This window comes from Alligator mississippiensis, chromosome 4 (genome assembly GCF_030867095.1).
Source record: "Alligator mississippiensis isolate rAllMis1 chromosome 4, rAllMis1, whole genome shotgun sequence".
Classification (NCBI taxonomy): domain Eukaryota; kingdom Metazoa; phylum Chordata; order Crocodylia; family Alligatoridae; genus Alligator; species Alligator mississippiensis.
In genome coordinates this window covers 75186616-75209721 of record NC_081827.1, presented here as the reverse complement: position 1 = coordinate 75209721, position 23106 = coordinate 75186616, and the positions used below count along the sequence as shown (strand labels likewise).

The following is a 23106-nucleotide window of genomic DNA, read 5'->3' as shown; positions in this document are numbered from 1 at the left end:
AGTACAACCAATGAGAAATTACCAGCCCCAAACATTCTAAACCAATTTATGTAACTAACAGAAAAAAGCCCCTGATTTTTTTGAGAGTCAGAGTGAGCACAACTATTTTAAAATATAACAATAGTACTAATATTTCTTCTGAAAAAAAACTAATGCATAAGTTTGATAGGGTTGGACTGATGTTGCCATAATGCATAGTGTAATTTTAAAAAATTTCAGTAATTTGATTATGTACAGAGGTTGAAATGCAACCTGGAAATCTTAGCAATCACTGCAACTTCAAAGTTAATGATTGCTAATGATTTATTAACAATTGCAGCTAACCCAAAATGAGTTCCACTAGCAATTGGATGAAATTATAAAGGAAATTACTGTACCATGGTTCACTAGATAAATTATTCACCAAGTGTTTATTTATAGAAGTAAATTGCACAAAGAAAGCAGCACAACAATTACCAAAACTAATCACTCCTCGAACTTGTGATTTTGCATTTTGAGTTGTGAGATGGACAGACATATCCATGAAAAAAGCAGGTGAGATCAAGTACCTGATAATGGGTATTAGCACAGAATGCTGGATGCCTCATGACTGGAAAATGTTCTATTCATATTACCTAGTGATGCTCTAGTTTTAAATCAGAACACAGGATTGTAACAATACAAAACTCTGTATTTTTTATTTATAAAAGCTAGGGCATGGGAATGATTCATATAATTAGCATTTTACTGTTTTAGAGCCCGGTCCTAAAATGAAAGGCATGCAGACAAACATGTAGCCCACAGTGATAATCTCCGTGTATCAGTCTTCATGCAGAGATCTGTCTTCATGCAGAGATCTGTCATTCTGTGCTACGTAAACCACATTCTGGACTAGGTCTTGGATGTGTATTTGCTTTGGGTAGTTGTTTTGTTTGGGTTTTTTTTGTATCAGTGGGAGGTAGAAATTGCGCTTTTTATGCTTTAAAGAAGACACATGGTATAAACAGGAAAAAGTGAAGTAATCGTAAATTAAAAATGTAACAGTAAAAAAAGATGTTTTTCTATTTTATAGAACACAAACTTATAAACAGAACTAAGAGTTTTGTTGTCATATGGCTAGATTTAACTTAATAAAAGAATATATTTCTGAGTGAATGGATGATTCAGATGGAAAAAAATGTTCCAACTAATCAGCATCTGGTGCAGAGTATTGTTATAACACATACATTGTGGTTTCTGGAAGAACAGTTTGGCTTTGTAATCAAGTGTGGGCTGTGGTGGGAAAAAAATGACTAAATTATACTTAATTCAGAGGAATAATATATTTAAAGCAAGACAAAACTGTATTATGACATGGTTAAGGGAAAATCATGCAGAGATACTGGAACTATGTTTATACCAACAACGCTGCTGAAATATTGTACAACCCTGGCGTTCTAGTAAGATTTTGTCCTATCCACTTAGGCAAACAAAACTGTTACATCACAGTGGTAATACTAAAATGTCAATATAATTTGCCCCTTCACAGTGGCATAGGCTGGTCTAACATGGCTGAAGTCATAAAACAGCATTCACAAGAAACATCAAATTACACAGAAACTCTAATTATCTTATTTGTAAATAAGCTCTTGATTATTTTTGATGCACTGCTTTCCCTGTCTTTGGTGTTCACTCACTGCTTATAGTATTAATGTCATCAGCACAGAAATCCAATAAAGTCCTGACAAATTTAACACCCTCCCTCCCCCCAAAAAACCCTCCCCCATATTTCACTAATGGAATGAGTATCCCTCAATTTTTTAAAAAAGCTTCTTAAGTGAGAACACTAGCAGATGATGACCCTTTTATCTGACTGGAAGGAAAGATCTGAAATTTGTTTGGAAAAAGAGGGATCATATAAAGACCTATATCTAGGTGAGGTGAAATTGGTTTGAAAAAGTTTTCCTGGAAGAGAGTGATTTGAGTGCATGTCAGCAAGGCAAGGACAAGATAGAGGTTGCCTCAAAAGCTTAAGTGGCCAAGAAGCACACTTTGATGTTGGTAGCAGAAACTTAGCCTCAGGCTGCATGGGTTGCAGTGCATTTTATTAGCATACAGAGCAGCCCACATCTGGGCCTGGTTAAATGCCAAGATCTGGTGCAATTATCAATAGACTTGTTGTTGTTGTTGCTGTTGTTGTTGTTGAACGTTTAAGTAGGCAACCGTAAATCCTCTGGATCATGGTGTACATGTAAAAGTACATGTAAGGTGTACAGGTCAGATGCCTAATGAATATCTGTGGCTGGCAAGCCCAATTCGAGAGCGTTGTTATAAGTTCCACAGATCCATATGTTGTCTGAGTCGGAGTCTAAGTTTACAGCATGCTTCTTTCTTCTTCCTCGCTTTACTTCTACCCTCTGGATCAAAGTTGCTTCATGTTGAGCTGCACCCAGTGCCAGATGTTCTCTCAAGATGTTGTTGAACCATGTGCTCTGAAATGAGATGTAGGGGGACAATATTTTTTGTATGGGAGGGGAGATTGTTTAAATAATTTGCAATATAAATGATTTGCTGTGACATCAGACCTTTGTTCATTGTCCATCTACCAGATGTTGGGACTGAGCCAGATTTCCATTCCTTGTTACACAACTGGTTGAACACTAGAAGTGTTCAAGAAGAGACGGAACAGTCACTGGTCAGGAATGATCTAGGCACAGCTATGCTTATGTTCTATTATGGGTATTTCCCATGCTTCTGGGCTTTGCTAGTTGCTCCCACCCCCACTTTCTGCTACATGTGTCAGGATGCTTTTAAGTCTTCCTCAGAGGCATTGGGTGTTGGCTACAGCCAAGGCTGGGGACTTTGACTGGGATGTGCCAATGCTCCTGCTGGGACCAAAGCTGGAGGTTCCTAGCTGAGGCATCTTGCCCTTCTGCTCAGACTAATCACCAGGAAGGAATTTTACCCCATCGTCAGGCTGGTATAGACTGTGAGGGTTTTTGCCTTCCTCTGTAGCAGGGGGTGTGGCCCTCTACCTGGTGTCTCTTGAGCATACAATGACAACTTTTCATAGAAGCAGGACATTGGCTGCCATAGTTCTCCTGCTTTACCTGTGGCAAGTTAGGGTATTAGGTTTGTGTTGAGGGTAGTCTTATATAAAAGACTAAAGTTTAGATTATGGCTTGTATGGGATGGTTTGGATAGAGATGATCCTGCCTCAGGCAGGGGGTTGGACTGGATGCAACAGCTGGAGGTCCCTTCCAGTTCTTCTTGTCCATGAGTTTATGAAAAAGGCATTTTGAGTTTCTGAGATACATACCAACTATATGCACTAACAGTAATTAATCTTCTTATTGTAACAGATTATATCATAGATTAAATAAAGGTAGAAAGGATTTTGCTATGTTGGAAAAAAGCCATCACTGTACCCTGGCACTCTAGTCCTCTATCCAGGACTGTCAGAATGTAAGAAAACAGAAATTAAAGTTTGCTTAGCTCATTATGGAACAAAAGGAACATGAAGAAGCATTAACTCTGTCTTTCAATCTTAACTTCCTCAGAAGCAAGATTTGTTGCCTGTGCCAGTTGAAAATTTCCATATACCTCTTACCCTATCCCAAAGTAATAAAAGTCACATTTCAACCCAACAAAAAGTAGCTCTGGTGAAATCTTGCATTTAGGAGTATAACTTTATCAGCAGTCGTTAGGAGTAGCATATTGCTCCCTTTACAATTTATAGAGAGGGAATTCTTATGCTTCTTGACATCTTTCTATTGTTAAATTTATAGTTTTACTATGTAAACATCACCCCCCCCAAACTTAGCAAAGAACCACCCTCACCTGAAATGGCTTTTAGTTTATAGTAACCTGAGGGAGAGGGACACTTAGTTACATGGATGGATGGATTAGTTACACCTAGTTACATGGATGTAAAGACTCTAGAACACTAATGCTATATATGAAAATAAATCTTTGTAGTTTATGTCAGATTAAGAATTTAGCTGCATGATGGGGGAGGAATAAGACAGCAAAACATACTGTGACCTACCATGGCCCTGTCCACCCTGGGCTACAGGCCTTCCAGCTACAGCTTTGTTTCCATAGTGATGCTTAACCTCATAGCAGAATTCTAGCACAATTTGAATGGTCAAGATTTAGCCAGCAATTGGTCTTATCCTGAATTTTATATATCCTGCTATGCTGATTATGTAACCTCTCAGGATCACTATTCCTGCTACAAATAACTAACATGAATGTAAGTGAGTTAGAATAAGCTAAAATCTCAGCTGCCAACTTTGATAAATGCTTCAGTTTGGAGAGACCAGTATTTTGGCACCTCTCTTTTGGTTATATCTCAAAATAGAGCCAAATCTTTTGCATTACTCAATGCTCCCTGTGAGATGCTGAGTGCCTTCAATGCCTATTAATTCAAAGATCCCTTTTCTGACAGAAGTTTCTGAAGATATACTTACAATAAGGGAAATATAGGGTCCAGTTACTCTTATAACGTTCCTATTGGGAGTCTTTCCAGGTCTGAGGAAATTCAGCTCAGAAGCAAACTAGCAGACCTTCTCACACTGAAGGGGTAATTTCTGACTCTATGACAATGAGAGTTACACAGTTCCCTCAGCACCAGAATGGCTCTGCTAAATTTGTCATGTAGTTGGAATGCACAAATAGAGTGGTGTCCACAAAGATAAAGTTCAAGAAAATGGCCTTAATTGGAACCCATTCTTTGAACATGCCAGAGAATTTAATAAAACTGACAAGCCTGCAATGAAAATGGTAGTAACTACAGTGACTAAGCCAATAAACAAGAAAATAAGTCTGTCAGTCAGCCAAATAACTGAGCAATAAAGAATTATTGTTTGAGCCTATTATTTTGTCTTTTATTTAGTATGTTCCAGGAGAGTCCCACTGGCTTTTATCTTGTATGCCAGAAGACCACCCTCCTGGCCATGTCCATCATGCCCCAACCTATTCCTTCAATAGGTTCCTTAAGACTTATATGGTGAGATGTTTAAGTCCTAGTCTTTTGCACATAATACTAAGAAGGAAGGGTACTTTCTCCAAGACACTATCCCTTTATTCTTGGATCCCACAGAGGTCCTCTAAGGATTGAAAATCTGTGGAGGGGTTGAGAAGCGCAGGAACAGGGAAAGCAAAGCAAAGCCATGTGCTACAGTGCTATATGGCCATCAACTCCACCGAGCTTCAGCTTCATTGCTAGAGAACATGATGAGGAGTAGGAAGCCCAAGAGCTGATGTATGAGCCCCTAGCAATAACTGATTAAAAATGGTCCTGCAAACCCTTACATGGTTTATGCACGCAGGTAGTTTTAGTGCATTCAGTGAGAGGGTGCATAAAAATAAAAGCTAATTGCATTCTCAAGTGTTTGCTGGATTGTGCCCCGAGCAAGACAGCTCAACCACAGGATAGAAAGAAAATGTGTCTATGGCAAAAGTGGATGGATAACAGGATTTGCACTAACTACTTTGCTATTAACCAAACAATGGTTTAGTCAAACATGGTAACCTTTTGATATGGGAAGCACACTAATTGCATAACTATGTTAAGCTACAGAAACTACCCAACAAAACTTCAGACTTCAAATGCATAAATATTCCAAATCTGCCAGCTCTTCTAAGCTTAGAAAATGTGAACCCAGAGACATGAAGTGAATGGTTTATTAGATTATTATACCTACAGAGAGAAATGGAATATATGTTCTCCCTTACACAGGGAGAATTAGGCACTTGGAATGGGATTCAAAGCACTGAGGAAGCAGCTGCCTAAAATCAGTACCTTTAGCCTGCTGCTGCCTACAACTAGATGGGAGAAAAGGAAGAGAATAAGTCTTAACAGATGCCTCTCAGGTACCTTTTTCAGAAGTTCAAGGAGGCACCTCCATCTGCAAGGTTCCACAGCTAGGGACCTTCTCCTGAAGACAGGTACTTGGACCTTTTCCTTCAAAGAATAGAGCAGGGCTTACTCTTTTCTTTTAAACTATGCCTGGAGAAGGTAGTGCTGATGCCGACACTGATCACTTCAATAGCATAGCTTGGGGTGGCTGAGTGAGGCATTCGCCCTCAGCATCAACTATCAACTTAATGTGGGTGCAGAATGGCACCTCCTTGACTCCCAGCAGCAGCCGCAACAACCCCATGCTGCAGCAACTGGGTGCACAGACACTGCTCTGCTGCTGTAGCAGCCACAGACAGAGCAGGCTGTACCAACAGCAGTCAGGGGCTTTTTTGAGTCCTTGGAACAGGTCAGTGGTGGTTTCTCAGGGTACAAACCCTGCTAGTTGCAGCTCAGCATTACCTTATACAATAACCTAGGGGTTAGAGTGCTTTCCCAGGCCATGGGAGGCCCAAGTTCAATCCCCCTTCTTCCTGGTAAGGTTCAAGCTTGGATTCCCTCACTTCCCTGGAATGTACCCTAAGTAGTATGATATGCACTGTTCTAGAGTGAAGATACTCTTCTCTTCTCTCATAATGCTGTGCCTCTTTCCAAAAAATAATTCAATATTCCTTGAACAAGACAGACTATCCACTAAAGATTGTAAGACTCTACTGATGAGGGCATCTGTTGTGGGGAGGGACTGCTAATATTGGGTCACTGCTCCAAAAACTGCTTTAGCATGTATTTCATATTAAATAGTATGGATACCTTACTGAAATAGTCCTGGCAGCAGAGATCAGAGCCAAGAACTCCCTTTTCCCTGGTGAGTATTCTTACCAGTAGGCTACACAATCAGACTCCATCCTGTGCCTTAGTGAATCTGGATTTCTTTGATGAACAATGGCAGTTTCAAAGGGAGGAGTAGTGACTATCCTGACCCAGACCAGTGCCCACAGCCTGGTCAACAGGGCACTTTCCCAGGTGGTGGGTTTGAATGCTTTCAGACAGAAAAAGGAATTAAATGGGCAAGTGCTCCGGCCAATAGGATATTCTATCAAGCGGAACTAGCAACACCTCAGCCACCACATGATTAAAAGGCAGTGAAAGTTGCAACTGCCTTTTGTGAGGAGTCTGATCCTGTCAGTAATTATTAGGCACTCTATGAGAACAACTGCCAATCATGCACTTCAGGGACTTCGATGGAACAGTACCTAGTTCCCAGTGCCAGTAAGGATTAGGCATCAGATAGGCATTGAGCTACTCAGCCCTGGGGCAGTTTTTCTCTGGCAGAGGCACAACCTTAGACATCTGGGAAATTTCCAAGTCAGAAAGTAAAGCACCTTTGAAGGGAAGTTGGCTGAGCAGGGACTTGCAGGACTACATTTTGTACATCAGCATCTACATTCTGCCTAAAGCATATTCTTGGTTCTTAAGGACTTCGCTGAAAGTGGCTCCAAGTTTACTTATAGCCCAGACAGACAGTGATGCAAAACTTACCCCAATGACAAAACGCCATAACTGAACCACTTAAGTCTCCAACTATGGCATTATTAAATCGAAACTGCTATTTGATGTCCAATGGACAGCAGCTCTAGTGACAACTGTTGGTCTTGGAACAAATAAATGCTGACATTGCAATCAAGAATGTACAATATTGCATCTGATTTTCAAAAGCCTCCTCTCAACATAGTGTGCACACACACTCACATGCCTGTGTGCGTGCGTGCACATACGCACATGTACATACACACACAATTAAATCTTCTGAGAACACAGCCAAGAAAGAGAGCATGTAACACTGGGGCTCTCCTGTGATCAAATCTCATATATTCTAGTTAATCTTACATCAACAGAAAATCTAAAGCAAAATAAAGAAAAATGGTTTCAAGAGATGCACTGAGTGCCAAAAACTAAATGGAGGACTTTATCTCCTCTCAAAATAACAAACTGGTCTAGTTCCATGAGTAGCTCAGCAGTTCTGCAAAGAATATCACTTAATGCCAATAATAATATACATTTAATCAACTATTATCCTCGTACAGTGATTTACCATATATGACTCAAAGTTTCACAAATCAGACTATGCCTAATCTATATATTAAATTATTTACAACCATACTGAAATTCTAAAATGAGAGTAATATCCTGCATCAGTGTTTATTCTTCCAGTATTTTTTTCTCATTCTATACCTAAAATAAGAAAAAAGAATTAAATTGTAACAATATTTTATATATAAACAAAATTTAAAAGGTGTTGCTAAGCCTGACTGGAATAATACAGACACTTGATCTAAATTATACAACTAGGTCAATGCAACTAGATCTGTGCTCTGTGGAGAAAAAATAGAGTATTCAAAATTGTTAAACAATGAAAAAGCCGTGCTACAGGATAACTTGAGTTACTGTTCACTGTAAGACTAAGAGGTCATGAACTTAAGCTAAGAATAGGTCAGACTGGGGGAGTTTCATTATATAGAGCAGGGATGTCAAAATTATCCAGTCCCAGTGCTGGATTCTGGGTTCACCACTGTGTGAAATGCTGATGACTCTGCTGGGGCCTAGCCCAATATGAGTCATGAGCCTTTTGGCTGTGAACTGATAACATGCACAGTTTGAACTATGTATAAGTAAGTATGAAAGTGGTGTTCAAAAGTATGTTTATGGAGTACCTGTACTGAAACCTGAAGCAGTCAGGGCTGGGGCCAGAGTCAGACAAAAGCAGTCTTTTGTTCCCCTCTGCAGTTTCTGCCCTCCCCTATTTCCCTTTTCCCCCCATACTGTCACATGCAGCTCACTTCCATAGTGTGCTTGGGAGGGGAAGAGTCTGAGTAGGGACTAACGTAAGAGGGGGAGGAGAGGAGAAGGAAGGCTGTACAGGGAAGAAGTTGGGGGGCCAAGAGGGCTACTTGAACCCCAACCACTATTTTCCCTGCTGTGGCACTGTGAAGGAGATAATTATATTCTACACCCGGAAATGATAACAAATGTATACGTTTTCCATATATAGAATCTAATTATTGGGGGGTCATCTTGTATTCAAGTAAATACAGTATTAATAAACTAGGAAGAAGTAGCTACTGGGGCAATGGGCGTTGTTTTAAAAATGTAGATGGGCACAAGAGGGAGAACATGCTGAGCCATGGATTGCAACTCAGTTTCTATTTCTTGTTCTCTTATCATTAGATTCTTCTAACATTTGATTTTTTTAAAGCATTTGCACCCATCCCCTACAAAAACCACCAAACACAGTACCTTCTATGTTGACTTTTGATCTGCCCTCATACAAGGAATATCAAAAAATACAAAAGGGTTAGATGAGGTCTCCCACACCAGGAGTAATTTACAATGGCATAGGAAGCAGAGTTGGTGCCCAGGGCAAACCCTCTTAGGGAGAAGGGGGAAGGCTGAAGTTTCTAAGAGCAGGGGGACAAGGGCATGCAGATGCAAGAGTGTGGGGAGGGAACAAGGGTTCTGAGAGTAGGGGTGGGGAGGGACAGTAGTGTTATTCCAATGGGAACTCCTAAACAGGTGAGCTGTTGTCACTGCTGCCATGTGCTCTACCCATATGGCTGTTGCTCTTCAAGCAGTGGCAGCAGAAGCAGCTGGGGACCGTTCAGGAGTTCCCATCATGGGATATGCTGCCATGGCGCAGACTCTGTAGGTTGGGGGAAATCCTGGCACACAGGCCAGTTCTCCCTCTCGCCTACCCCTAGTTATACTACTGGAATTTTAACAGACTAGGTACTTCAGGTGCCTTATACTTCTCATAAAACAAGAAACACAGGGCATTTACAGAATTAAGAGGCAAGAAAGTAAAATATATAAAAAGAAATATTATTAATAGGGGTGTACTGATAGAGATTTTGGGGGCCGATAACAATAGCCAATTTTTAAGGAGGAATACTGGCCAATACCGATCCAATTTCCGATACAGCTGCATGCAGCTGGTAAGTCTGTTGTGGTGGAAGGGGAGGGAGGAGGCCAGCCTAGTCCAGCCCCCGCCAGGAAGAACCCAGCGCAGCCCTGGCCCCAACACTCAGCTGCAGCCTGCCCTGTTCTGCCCCATGCAGATCTGGGGGGCACACGCTCTCCTGCAGTGTGTGCAGGGGCAGGAACCACCCCCACTTCCCTGTGCCCACCCCGACGTGCTGCGGCTCCATCCCATGCCCTGCCCGGGCAGTGCCTGCCCCAACCCCAGCCCCACTCCCCACAGGGTGCATTAATCTGCCTCCCCAACGCCCCTTCTCTCCCCCTTCCACCACAACAGACTTACCAGCTGTACGTAGCTGTCCATGCTGCTGGGCTGCACTCCTCAATGCTTGAGTGCTGTGCTGCAGCTGCACACATACACACACAGGCATTTATCAACCAAATTATTGGTCACATCAGGCTGACTTCCAATAGTCAATTCTCTTTATATTGGTGCTGATCTGGTATCAAACCGATATATCAATGCACCTCTAATTATAAATGCAAATAAGTAATCAGTAATCACTGGTAAACCATTAACCATAGATAGTAGTGAGACAATTAGCTTAGTAAAGGTAGGAAAGGATTAGACGCATATGGATTAAAATAGCATCTGATAGTCTGGTCGCAAGAATTGCAATTATAAAAGCTTTCAACTTTTTCTTTGTGATCAACAGCATGAATTGCTTAGAATTTTGCTTTGCTTTAGAAAATTATACAGCATTCTGTCATTTATACCACTTGCAGAGAGAGGACAACATGATTTCAGCAGTACTATGACATATCACACTGGCTGAGGATTTACTCCAGGAAGCTGGGCAAGGTAAATGATGGGACTGCTCTGGTGAGCTTTAAGTTCCTATAAAAAATGTTAAATCCCTCTCCTATAAAAGGACCCTAAGTGAAGGGACATATTGGGCCCCTACCCATCTATTACTGAGTTTCCAGTCCTGCGACCATGGTGGGAATGTCCCGTCCAAGTGAGCACACCAACACACACAATCCAGCAACACAGCACAAGAAAAACATGTAGTCTGGCACACTGGAAACAATACCTGGTGCTATGCCCTGCTAAGCTAGATCTCACTGCCAAACTTTGAATGAACAGGTTGAAAACAAAAAGTTAAATTTATAGAAGAATTTAAGGCCAAAATCCTCAAAATTTAGGCACCTAATTCCCTGCAGCCAGTGAGATTTATCACGCCTCATCTGCAATTTTCAAAATTCAACTATATGGCTATCTGCATTTAATTCCACTAGATGCCTAAATACTTTTGAAAAACTGACCTGTCAAAGCTCTGGATGCTATCATACTTGAAAATCACACTTAGGCTTTTAAATCACTTAGGCACCTTTATAATTTTACCAAAATGCTGAATAGGTAAAGTGAACTCTCATTCTGGTGAGAGAGGAGGTAATCACTAATCAATACATCAGGGGCTCCATAATTTACAGAATCTTCTATGAGTGCAGGGGTGTCACAAGCCAGTGGTTACTCCTAGCACTCACTGTTGCAAACGTTTGCATTTTCAGTGAACGGTGTCAAAAAAAAGTAAAGTTTTAGCTGATTTTCTTACTGTTTATAGAGACAGATTCTAAGCTAATTTAAGTCAACAAAGGGTTGGCATTAACTTCAATAGGCTTTTGAATCAAACGTCAGAAAGTAAAAAAACTAAGAAATACTGGAATTATCTACAAGACTAGTTTTAGTCTACCTTGTGTTTATTTGTAATATGAAATCATTGCATGCTGTATTGGATTTCAAATAAATGCCTTTTTAGTCAGAGCTGCTTAATTTTGATTTTGTTAACATTTTTGGCTATGAAAATAAGACTGAACTGAAAGCAATATCTGACTGCAAGACAAAACAGAAGGAACATACATGTAAATACATCAAAATAATTTAAAATGCACATTTCAGGCACAGATAATTATTTGTATAACATTAACTAGTTTTAAAGGAGTATGCATGACGCCTGAAGGGCTTAAAATGGCTTTATTCCGCCAAATAAGTACAGCCTGAAATTAAAGCTCCTTGATTACAATGTAAATTAAACAGATATTTTTGCTTCACAAACTCTAGCCTAATATGAATGACAGTTAATATAATAAAATACTGCTTCCTGTAATCAAGCAGTGATTTTTATATTTTTGCTCCATTACTGTTTCTACGAGATAGTCCACTGAACTGTGGTAAGTGCTGAATACACTCATTGTAGTCAACTGAATCAAAACAGCTGAAGTGACTGATAAAAAATGAAAGACAAATCTGTTTGCAAAAGGAATGGCACTGATATAATAATCCTTAACATCTTAAAAAGTACTATACAAACTTTACTTTTTCAAACTAATACATGTCTCTGCAATTAGCAATGGGACCAGTCTAGGTACTATCCAGTTTGGCCCCAAGCTGAACAGCATCTCCTATGCAGTTGATTATTATTCCTCCCACATTGCAGAAATGGGCAAAACTACCAAAGAAAGGGATTTAAGGCTTGTCCAATCCCACTGAAGTTAATAGGAGTCTTTTCATTGTACTTAATGCATTTTGAATCTGGGCCCCCTCTACCTGTGCAGGTAAAGGTCCTATGAGATCTAATATGCAATTCATACAATTGAGCAATACACATGCATGGCAGGAGGCGCTATTGTGGAATTGCAAATTATTGTCGGTGCAGGGAGAGCCAGATCTTCGGCTCCCCCCACACCAGCAAGAAACAAGGTCCCACACCGGGGAGACCCACGCACCCCAATTAAGGGGCTCCCAGCTGTGGAGCCACACCATCCCCAGGGCTGGAGAATCACTGCAGGGGCAATCCCCTCCCCCCTGGGGGAGCAGAGAAACCCCTGGGGTCAGAAGATTGCTGCAGGGGTGATACCTCCCTGCCCAGGAGTGCAGGAAAACCCCCAGGGCTAGAAGATCACCAAGATCCTCTGGCTCCAGGGGTTTTCCTGCATCCCCAGGGCAGGGGAATCCTCTGTCCCTGGGCGTTTCAGCCCTCTGGGAAACCCCCAAACCCTAAGGATTGCAGCTGCTGTGATCCCTAGGGCTCAGGGGTGTGGGAAACACCCAAACTCTGGGAATCACAGCTGTCATGATCCCTAGCGCACAAAGGTTTTACATGGGACTGGGAACCCTGCTAACTGATGGGACTCCCAGCCAGAGAGAGACCCTGCTACACATGCAAATTAAAACTTGATAGCAACCAGCTATAAAGTTAGTACACATTTTCAAGGTCTAACTTTCTAGCTGGTTGGAGCTTTTTATTGTGTGATAAGTACTTTGCACATGTAGCTGCTCTCCACATAACTATGCAATTAACCAGTTTATTGCACAATACCTGTAACATGTAGAGGGGGCCTTAGACTAAGGAATTAGTCTACAATTAAGAAAGGGTTTGCTTGTATTGCCCACCAACCCTCTAGGAGCATCTGTGGCAGCAGATCCAAACACCAACTTGGGAGTAGAGGCGCTCCATGTATCACCACTGCCCAGGGCACAGAGCTGACCTGTTATGTTTCTGCTCACTAGTGCAGCTTATACCAGTGTGTGTTCTTTGTCACATCAACTTAACCAGTTCCCTGATTGGAATGAAGTCTATCAGAAAAGAGCCTTTGACAGTGTTTTTCACTCTTCTAACCATGCCAGCAGAACTTGTAAGCACCAACAAAGCCTCAAATTTAAAAGGGTGTTGCCAGAACATACTAATTAACATGTTAATAGATGAAAGTGTGACATGACCTGTATTGAACAGGAGCTGCCTGTACCTGCCCAGCATTCAAACACAGAGCCTACTCCACATACACAACACTACTCCGCTACCTTTCAAATTCCTTTACCACCTTTTACATTTCCTTCACACTTACACATCGGATGCCAATTAATACTATACTTTCACTTGCTCATCATCAAACTCACCAACCTCTGGTTGTGTTAAAAGAAGACAACTTTTACTTAAACTATTTTCAGCTGTTTTTATTAAAGACTGTTATTCTGAATAAATTATAATGAGTATGATAGGAGTTAAAAGCAAGAAAGACTTTGTTGTGAATTGTATAGAAGACTATTTAAAATTCTGCTTTGTAAATTCTGCTTGTAAATCTCCATGAACTTCACTTCTAAACAAATTATTTTTGTATTCAAGAGCTATACTTTTTCAGGGCAAATAAAGAAAAATGTTGATGGGGATAGAATATAAACCAACCAGTTGTTCATTAACTAGACAGTAAGAATAATGCCCCTTTGGAATGTATAAAGAGAACTATCAGAATACAGGAGAAGTATTCTTGCCACTCAAGGGACATCAGGATTTAAAAGAAATATTAAAAAGCTTGCATCTTTTTACAATTTTTTGTTGGGAGGGTGATGCTCTTGGGGGTGGGAGGGAGGGGAGGAGGGGGAAGGAGGAAGAGGGGTTGTGCATATTCAGCCAAGTAGCTGAAGCTATCCAATTAGGTTTTGTTCTAAGAACAAAAAAGTTTTGAAAATCTATTAGCGTAGAAGCAGATTATTTCTCTTTAATATCTTCAACATCCATTTTATCCTCCCAACAGCTAAAACCCCTTGTCAATATTCTGATTGACTCTTGTGTTGATTACTACTACCTCCCAATGTACAGCCTTCAAATTTAGGCTCCTTGTGCTCATCTACAGGCCCTGCACATCTATTTCTCTATATTCATATTATTTTAGTTCCTTTTACTCCCCCATCTCACTTCTTCTCCCATTTCTGCTGTGACTCAGCCTTCTTATTTTTCTGTCTCCTTTTTCCACTCTGGGCTGATATCACGCCTTCTATTAGGCTTATGGCATTCTCCCTATTTTCATCCACCAAGGACCCGCCCTTATCTATGGAGTGACCCTTTAATTAACAACTCCCCCCCACCAACCCTGTAATACAGATCTATATAAATCCCTTTAGTTCTTTCATCTTTTTTTACATCACTGTTTTGTAACTGGAGACATGTATTATACAGGCTCTGTTTTGTTTTGGAAAACTGTTTTTTCCATTGCAGTGTTACATGGCATGCATTATGTAACCATTATAAAAGGAGCAACCACTGTAAGAGGAGTGCGCTGATAAAGACAGTTAAATGAAGTGTTGAAAATCAACCAACAACAGCACAAAGAAGAGGCCCTGAACACCCTCATAGCTGTCCTACTGCTGCAGGTCCTGTGCCAGAAAGAAAGGGTAATTGCCGAGTGTGTAATCAGAGTGACCATAGCTAGTTGCAGCACTGTTCTTCCACGCACATCTAGTTTTGTCCTAATAATTTGGGACAGGAAGTTGTAAATTATCCAGCTTTAGTTGTCAGCTTCTGACAATGAGGGATCACAGTAGATTATGTTGGCCTATATATTAATTAACATTAGCTGATTGGCATACAGTTATAGTAATATCTGTAAGCATTCAATCTTGATATACTCTTCCTGTTGGGGAAACACGCACAATCTATGTTTCCACAGTATATTAATTATCTATTTTTACTGATACAAACAATTAATTAGTATAAGTAATAATTAAAAGACCTCAACCAGTGATTATAATTGTAACACTGATTTAACACTTGAAGGTTATGACTTCCTACCTTACACAACACTGATGGAAACAATTAAGTTTAAATTATGCCCCAAAGTGCCTGGGAAAAATCCAGCTACATGGTATCCTATAATACCAAACAGTAACTCTCATACCAACCACTCACAACACACATCACTAGCAGGGCCAAAGTGGTTATCCTCCCCCTCTCTGTGACACTGGTCAGGCCACAGTTGGAGTACTGCGTCCAGTTCTGGGTGCCGCACTTTAGGAGAGATGTGGACAGCATTGAGAGGGTCCAAAGGAGGGCCACTCGCATGATCCGGAGACAGCACGGCAGACCCTATGAGGTGAGGCTACGGGACCTGAACTTGTTCAGCCTTCACAAGAGAAGGCTGAGAGGGGACCTGGTGGCCATCTACAAACTTACCAGGGGGGACCAGCAGGGAATGGCAGAGACCCTGTTCACCCGATCACCTCCCGGGGTAACAAGGAACAACGGCCATAAGCTGTTTGAGAGTAGGTTCAGGCTGGACATTAGAATGCACTACTTCACAGTCAGGGCGGCTAGGATCTGGAACCAACTTCAAAGGGAAGTGGTGCTGGCTCCTACCTTGGGGGTCTTTAAGAGGAGGCTTGACAAGTACCTAGCTGGGGTCATATGAGCCCAGTATTCTCTCCTGCCCAGGGCAGGGGGTTGGACTTGAAGATCTGCTTAGGTCCTTTCCGACCCTACATCTATGAATCTATGAATCTATGACGTAATACAGGCAGAAAGAGGGAAGAGTTGCTCTTGGTATGCTCCTCCTTCCAAAGTAGTGGCATTCATATTAATCGGCCCCTTTTCTGAACTGTGTGTGTACTTTGTCAACCCCAGTGGAAGTCATGGATACACCAGTACAGTGTTCAGGACCACTGGAAGCCTACTGTTCAGTTTGCTGTACCATCAGGAGGCCAGAGACAAGTGGAGATAAAACTGCTGTGTATGAAGCATTAGATCTTCAGAATCTGAGCAATTCTTAGCTCCATACTCTCAGTCAACATCTGGACTGGAGACCATACCCCTTTGCTTTTGTGGGAAGGTAGTTACTATGGTTATATAAAGATCCAAAGACCAAAAGTCATCCTTCATTTTAGAAGGAGAGGTTCCAACCTTCAAGGGACAGGACAGACAATGGCAAGGTGCAGATTACAGATAACTCTCAATACTTCTCTTATGTAATGGTTAAATAAAAATAACTTATTGTGAAACACAAAATCCTTTTGCTTCAAGGAGAAAAACAAGAAAGCCCTGTCTTCAAACAGTACCTATTCCACTTTGCCAGGTAATTAATACAGTATAATTCATCTAGCTCATCTGTGGCTTTAGTATTTTTTAGGATAAATGTTCTTTAAAAAGTGTCATATAAAATAGAGAACATACATCTTTCCAATTTTTGCTACTGTGAATTAAAAATTAACTACTTCTACACTCTACCATGATGAATATTTGCCATGCCTGGAATCTGTAACTTCATAAGATGTTACAATAGGCCTAATGTTCCCTTTCACATATGTGGGTAGACGCAAGCAAAAACATTATGTGATTTCACGGAGCTCCTTCAAAGAAAATGTGTGTAATTAATACTCTGTGGTTTATGAGGAAAATAAATTACAGAGCACCCAGTTTCTTGAGCTTATTCATCTTGGGCCCTGGCATGTTTTCTAATAAAAATCCACTTGCAGAATTAGTACCACTCCCTTTCCACAGCATCTCCCCTCTTCGGAGGAAGAAGGCAAGGGTGTGGTAGTTGTAAGGCACAGACAATGGCATCATTGTACCTAAGAAAGTCATGCTGCCAGGACAGGGGGAGACCAAGAGGAACAGTGTGGAGACAGCAGGGATCCACAGAAATTGTCTGATTTTTCCAACGGAGTTTCACAGATTGCTGAGAGAGTGACTCTGATAGAAGGATGCAGGAAATCCACTTGAAATTCATTCCAGGTTTTACAAAAGCTGACAGTGGGCAAGGTCCCAAGATCTGAAGTGAGGCTATGAGGGGGACTGGTTATCAGCAAAATCAGGGTGATGAAACCAAGCCTGAAGCAGGGCTCTCTGACTTGCACACAAGGATTGCGATGAACATCTCTACACTGTGGTATTTTCTTTTATGTTTCCTGCTCTTATCAGGACATGAAGCTACATGCAGTGGTGCCACTGTTGTATGGAGTGTAAGCTGCACAAACTGGCAACCAGTTTGTGGAAATAAATGTCATAATTTTATTTTGTTTCAACCTCTCATTTTTCCTCTCATGGATTTAGCATCACTAATATGTACTCTCAGGGAATGCCATGTCAGATACTGTTGGCTCACTATGGGGTCATTTCCAACAGTCAAGGAGCAGCAATAAAGAGGCAAAGTCAGGCCATTTCACCTTGACAGACACTCTGTGTGCCATGTAATATTAAGAACTTGACCCTACTCTCCTTAAAACAAGTAACGGCACTATTGGAACCAGTTATGTCCCCAAATTTTGTTTTGCCGTGAATTCTCTTAGGCAGAAGGCAGGGCAGCGTGGCTGCCTTACAGAGAGGCATGAGCCTCTCATTCAGAGAGGCATGAGCTTTAATAGGCTACAGATTACTTTGGCAGATGCTATGGTGAGCAGATACCCCACTTCCTGCAAGTCCATTCATAGCATCTGACAAAGTAGACTGTAGCCTATGAAAGCTCAGGCCTCCCTAAATGAGTTCATCTATAAGGTACCATACTGCCCTGCATTCTGCTTAGCTTCATACTAACATGCCTCACTACCTTTGTCAGTCAGTCAGTTACAAGCTCTGTACATGTTTGAGACCACTTAAGCCCTCACAGAGGTTCCTCCATGGTGCAGTGTTAAAAGCAATCTGGCCATGTCAGTATATAGTTACTAGTCAATCTTTAATAAGGAAATAAAACATTTCGAAGTAAAATACTGCTCCCTGCCAGGAACGTGACATCATTACTACTGTGGGTATTAGTGTCCCACTGAGTTAGCATCTTTAGATGGAAAACCTTTTTCACTAAGCTTTTTTAGAGATCTCTGTTCAAAACCACAGGACTTGAATATAATAACTTTGATAATTTGCTGAGTTTATACGGCTGAATGGCTGATACCATCAGCACCAGTGATCTACATCACACGTTAATCCACTGCATGCATTTAGGATCATAAACAAATTTTGTGTCTCTTTCATCCTTGTGGGTTTTAGATAAGGCTATAAAAACCTCAAACAGGGTTTAAACTTTACATAAGAGAAAGAGAGAATAAATATAAGATCTCTGTCTCTTTACAACATGTATTGTAAACAGTTGCTAAAACAAGTAACTTTACCCCACTTGCACTTCTCTAAATGAGAAGTTAAACAATTTACAGGAATTTAGGGTTATTATAGTTCCGAACAACCTTAATTGAAAATGTTTCTAAAGCCTACATCTAAGGATCATAACTTAGTATAGATATTACCATAGACATAGTCCAGGAAAAAAAATAGACTTTGATGTTGAAAGCTGGTCTGCAGGTGTGGACCTCTGCATACAGGAGCAGATCCAAGATATTACAAAGGGGAGTGCAAGAGCAGTGACTGGTGCTGCAGGAGGGCTGCAGCCCTCACTCCCAGTCTCCTCCGCCCCACAACTTTCAGCAGTGTGGACAGACTACACCACAGGAGCAGCAGTCAAGGACTTTTTAAGTCCCCAAAGCAAGTAAAAATTCTCCACCTTTCCCACTCTACACAGAGGTACATCCTCTCCCTGCCCCTTGCCCCCTCTCCCACCTGCCACTGCCATTGTCTCTACTGTCCCAGGGGCAAAGGGAGTGCCAGAGATGTTTCTGCCAGGCTGCATGAGAGTTGGGCTTAGCCTAGGACAGAAGCAACAACAACAATGGCAGCAGGCTGGCAGGGAACACCCAGGGGGACCAGGGAGTGAGGGAAGCCACAGGGCAAAGTCCAAAAACAGAGCCAAACCAGGGTCAGGAGCCAGAAAACAGAACCTCAGGAAAAACCAAACCCCAGAAATAAGACAAAAAACAGGGGAACTAGAGTGCAGAAACTAGGAGGCTTGCCAAAACAGAACTGGTGGCTGGCCTGCAAACCCAGGGCCCCAGCTGGTGGTGCTCCCAGCAGCCAGTCAGGATGCTTGCTGCTCCTAAACTGGGGCAGAGTTCATTAGCTGGGGCTTACTGCAGGTGTGGTTGCCGCAGTACTTGGTTCAGGCTGGCCTGCCAACTCAGAGTCCCTGACACCACTGGTCCCAGGTACCCGATCAGTGGCCCTGAAAGTACTGGACCCAAGACAGTCTGCCTGGTCAGTGTCCCTGACCTGTGTGCTCACAGCATACCTAAACCATGCAGATGTGGGTGTTTTCCATCTCCTTCTTCCATAATATGGTTTCTACAGCATCCAGGTTCAGATCCCACTCTGCAGTATGGTCATGAATCTGTCTCCTGCATTTCAGTGGCACTTACTTCATTTATATATTTATTTATTTAGCCCTTCCCAGCAAGGCTAAAGGCAGCTTATGGTAAGTGAAAAAGAATACTTATAAAGCATGAAAATGACACAACTTAACTGGGAAACAGAATATCAACATAAGACAGAGAACCCCTAGCCCAAGCAATATCCCAGCCTAGCTAAATGCCTGGTCAAATAGGTAAGACTTGCAGTGCTTCCAAAAGATGTTCAGGCTTAGGCTTTCAGGTTCAGGCCTCAAGTGGGAGAAAGACCCAGAGATGAGAAGTACTTGCTGAGAACAACCTCCCATGCATTTTCCCCAGGATTGTTCTTGGCTCACCTTTGGGATCGTGATGGGGTGTAAAGAAGTGAAAAAGTGGTCACTTAGGTACATAGGGCCCAAACTATTTGGAGCCTTATAGTCAAAACCAGCACCTTGAACTGCACCTGGAAAATAACTGGGAGCCAGTGAAGACTCTTAAGTTCTGCACCAGCTGCAGCTTATGAACAGTTTTCAAGACAGTCTCACAGAGGTCATTGTAATAATTCAGCCTCAAGGTTATAGAAGGCATGGATGAGGGTGGCAGATCCAAATATGAAAGAAAGGGTCACAGCTTCTTACCATATAGACTTGGTGAAAGGTGCTCCCAGTCACCACCTCCATCTGGATATCCAACCAAAGCCGGTGGGTGGTGGGGGAGGTAAGCAAGGGGCCAGGGACCAAAAAGTAGCCCAGTGTAGAAGAAGAGGGGAGCAAAGAGTTCATCCTCCATGCTGGGGCCAGTGGCTGGGTATTCCCAGCCCTAGGGCTGTGCAGGGAAAGTGGACAGAATTTCCATGCACTGGTTTGACCTAAATTGAATGAGTGTGATACTACATAGATCTGGGTTTATCTTAAAATGGGTTCTACAATTTTTAGACCAGTTTGTGTGCATGGAACTTCTGTTCAGTTACAGGTTTAGACTGATTGCTGGTTACTGAGATCAGGTCTGTAAATGTAAGGTTGTCATTGAGACGAGCTAAATTTAAATCTGATGGCCATTTTGAACCCGATTTAACTTCCTGAATGTCTCTACTTAGACACAGTCCCAGATCTTTATACAGTGAATGCTGTACTACAGATTTGTTTATTTCTGAATAATCTGTTGTTTAGGATATTAGAAAAATAATAGCAGTTTGACACACTACTATAAGAAAAGAATTGGTGATGGTGTAATTTATAAAATCAAACCAGGATAAAATAATCCCAGGTGGGTGGAAAGTCACTGTCTTTAAAGAATGGGTCAATAAAAGATGGAGACAGTGACATACACCAAGTGTTCTTGAAGCAAACTAGGTCAATTTTGCAAGTGAAGGGTGAGAGCTGCTAACATGACTTCAGTTACTTTTCAAAATCCTTCATTACATAGCAAGGAAATAAGGGAGGAAAAGAATCATACTTATCTACCCACAATCTAACACAGTATTTGCCACCTCCTTTAAAGCACCAAAAAGGAGGCATTAAATGGGCTCAATTTTTGTTACTTAAAATTATTTTTCCAGTTATTAACTGCTGAACTCAAAATTACAGCAGGATCCAGGACTTGGGGATTTTTATAAGACCTGTGCTTTTGCATCAAGGTTTACCTAGGCTTCCTCTCCAGGTGTTGTACAATGGCAACAGCTAGGTTTTTTTCTCTACTTAGGTTACGGAAATTGAGGGGATTGGGCCCAAACCTGTCAGGATCCATATTTTGCCTACATTCAGTGTTTGGGAAATAAAGCTCCCTTTGAAAAAAATACTCAATCCAATTTCAACACCTGCTTTTCACACACACACATAACCACAGCATATTTAAATGTTGATGAAGCATGCCTTTTCCATAATTGTCTATTTGACTGGACATATGCTCACTGTCTCCTTCACTGAAGCTCTGCAGGATTGACTGAAGAACGGTGTATTTACAATGAATAATTAAAAACATACTGCAGTCTTGACCGTCATTATATACATATATACATAGCATGACAGATGTATATGGGAGATAGTATACTGAGACAAAAGAAGAAAGGGCAGGAAAGATTTAGAACATAAGAATGTCCATCGATAAACTGGAAGTAAGAAGGACTGGATATTTTTAGGGGGGAAAGGGGACAGATTACTAATATTAAAGGAGACAAGGTAGTGGTCAGACAAAGAATTCAGTAATGAGGAATGAGTGGAAGGGTTCATTCAGGGCTGCACATGAAACAAAGAGGGATGGGCAATCAGGCAGCACACTATTATTCAGATGCAGAATGTATTTGGACTATAAAATCTTCCCCTTTGCAAGGTTCTTCACTGGAGAGAAAAACTTGATTTGCGTCGACTTAACTGGAAACTTACATGGATCACAAATTTCAACAAAAGTCAACTTTCTAGAGCAGAGCAAAGTGTTAACAAAAATGGGTCCTGATTGCTGTTTGCAGATCTGTGATAAAATATGGAGTTATACAAAATACTCAGGTCTACAAGACTGTAATGTTGTTGTTGCTGTTTGTTTGCTTCAATAATTAGAGGGTATTTGTGTGCAGGCACTAGTATGTCAACAAACGTATGCTGTTCCTCCCTCTTTTGTATTTTAGAATATTGACTGACAATATATCAAAGTGCAAACATTTCACCTTGGAATTACTACTGTCAGTGCCCTCACCTCAAGTCACTCATCAGCATCCTGCTATCGAGCAGACATCCACATACTGTTTGATCACTCATACTGTATCAGTGTCAGCACCTATTTGCAACAAGTTATTAAAAACAGACCAGATGAACTCTGAATTTCTTTGTTTTAAGTAGTTTCACATTTTAACAGACCTGTAATGTCACTTTATTATAATTCAGACTTACTTTCTTTATTTTTATGATAATTTTTAGAAAAACATTATCAAAAGGAAAACTCTATTAGCATCTGGAGGCTACCTACGGAGAAGTGATAAATATTTTAGCTCCAACGTGAAGTCTGCAGCAACCGAAACAAACATTGTCTGAAGCAACCGAAGTTCTACCTCTCTGTCCTACACCTCATTTTATTCTCTTGGAGCAGATCCTTTCTCCTTTTGCGGTCTCAATGGCATGGAAGCAAAAGCCAGCCAACCTTTGCTTTTGTTTGTGTTTCTTTTTCTTAAAGTCTATAATACATGCAACCAGTTTTGAGCCAAATTGCCTCTTTTCCTCATGGTAAGTACTGCCTTCCCCCAGAAGGAGATAATCAATTAAACTTCTTGTGGACTAAAGTACTAAGG

The 23106-nt window shown here is 41.3% G+C and overlaps 1 long non-coding RNA gene across 1 annotated transcript in view; it reads right to left on the bottom strand.

The window, feature by feature from the left end:
- Positions 1 to 1691: 1691 nt before the first annotated feature.
- LOC132250032 (uncharacterized) overlaps positions 1692 to 23106 on the bottom strand; it is a 24161-nt gene continuing 2746 nt past the window's right edge. The window contains exon 3 of the long non-coding RNA XR_009461621.1: positions 1692 to 2450. This is a non-coding gene — a long non-coding RNA (uncharacterized LOC132250032). The remainder of the gene's footprint in view (positions 2451 to 23106) is intronic.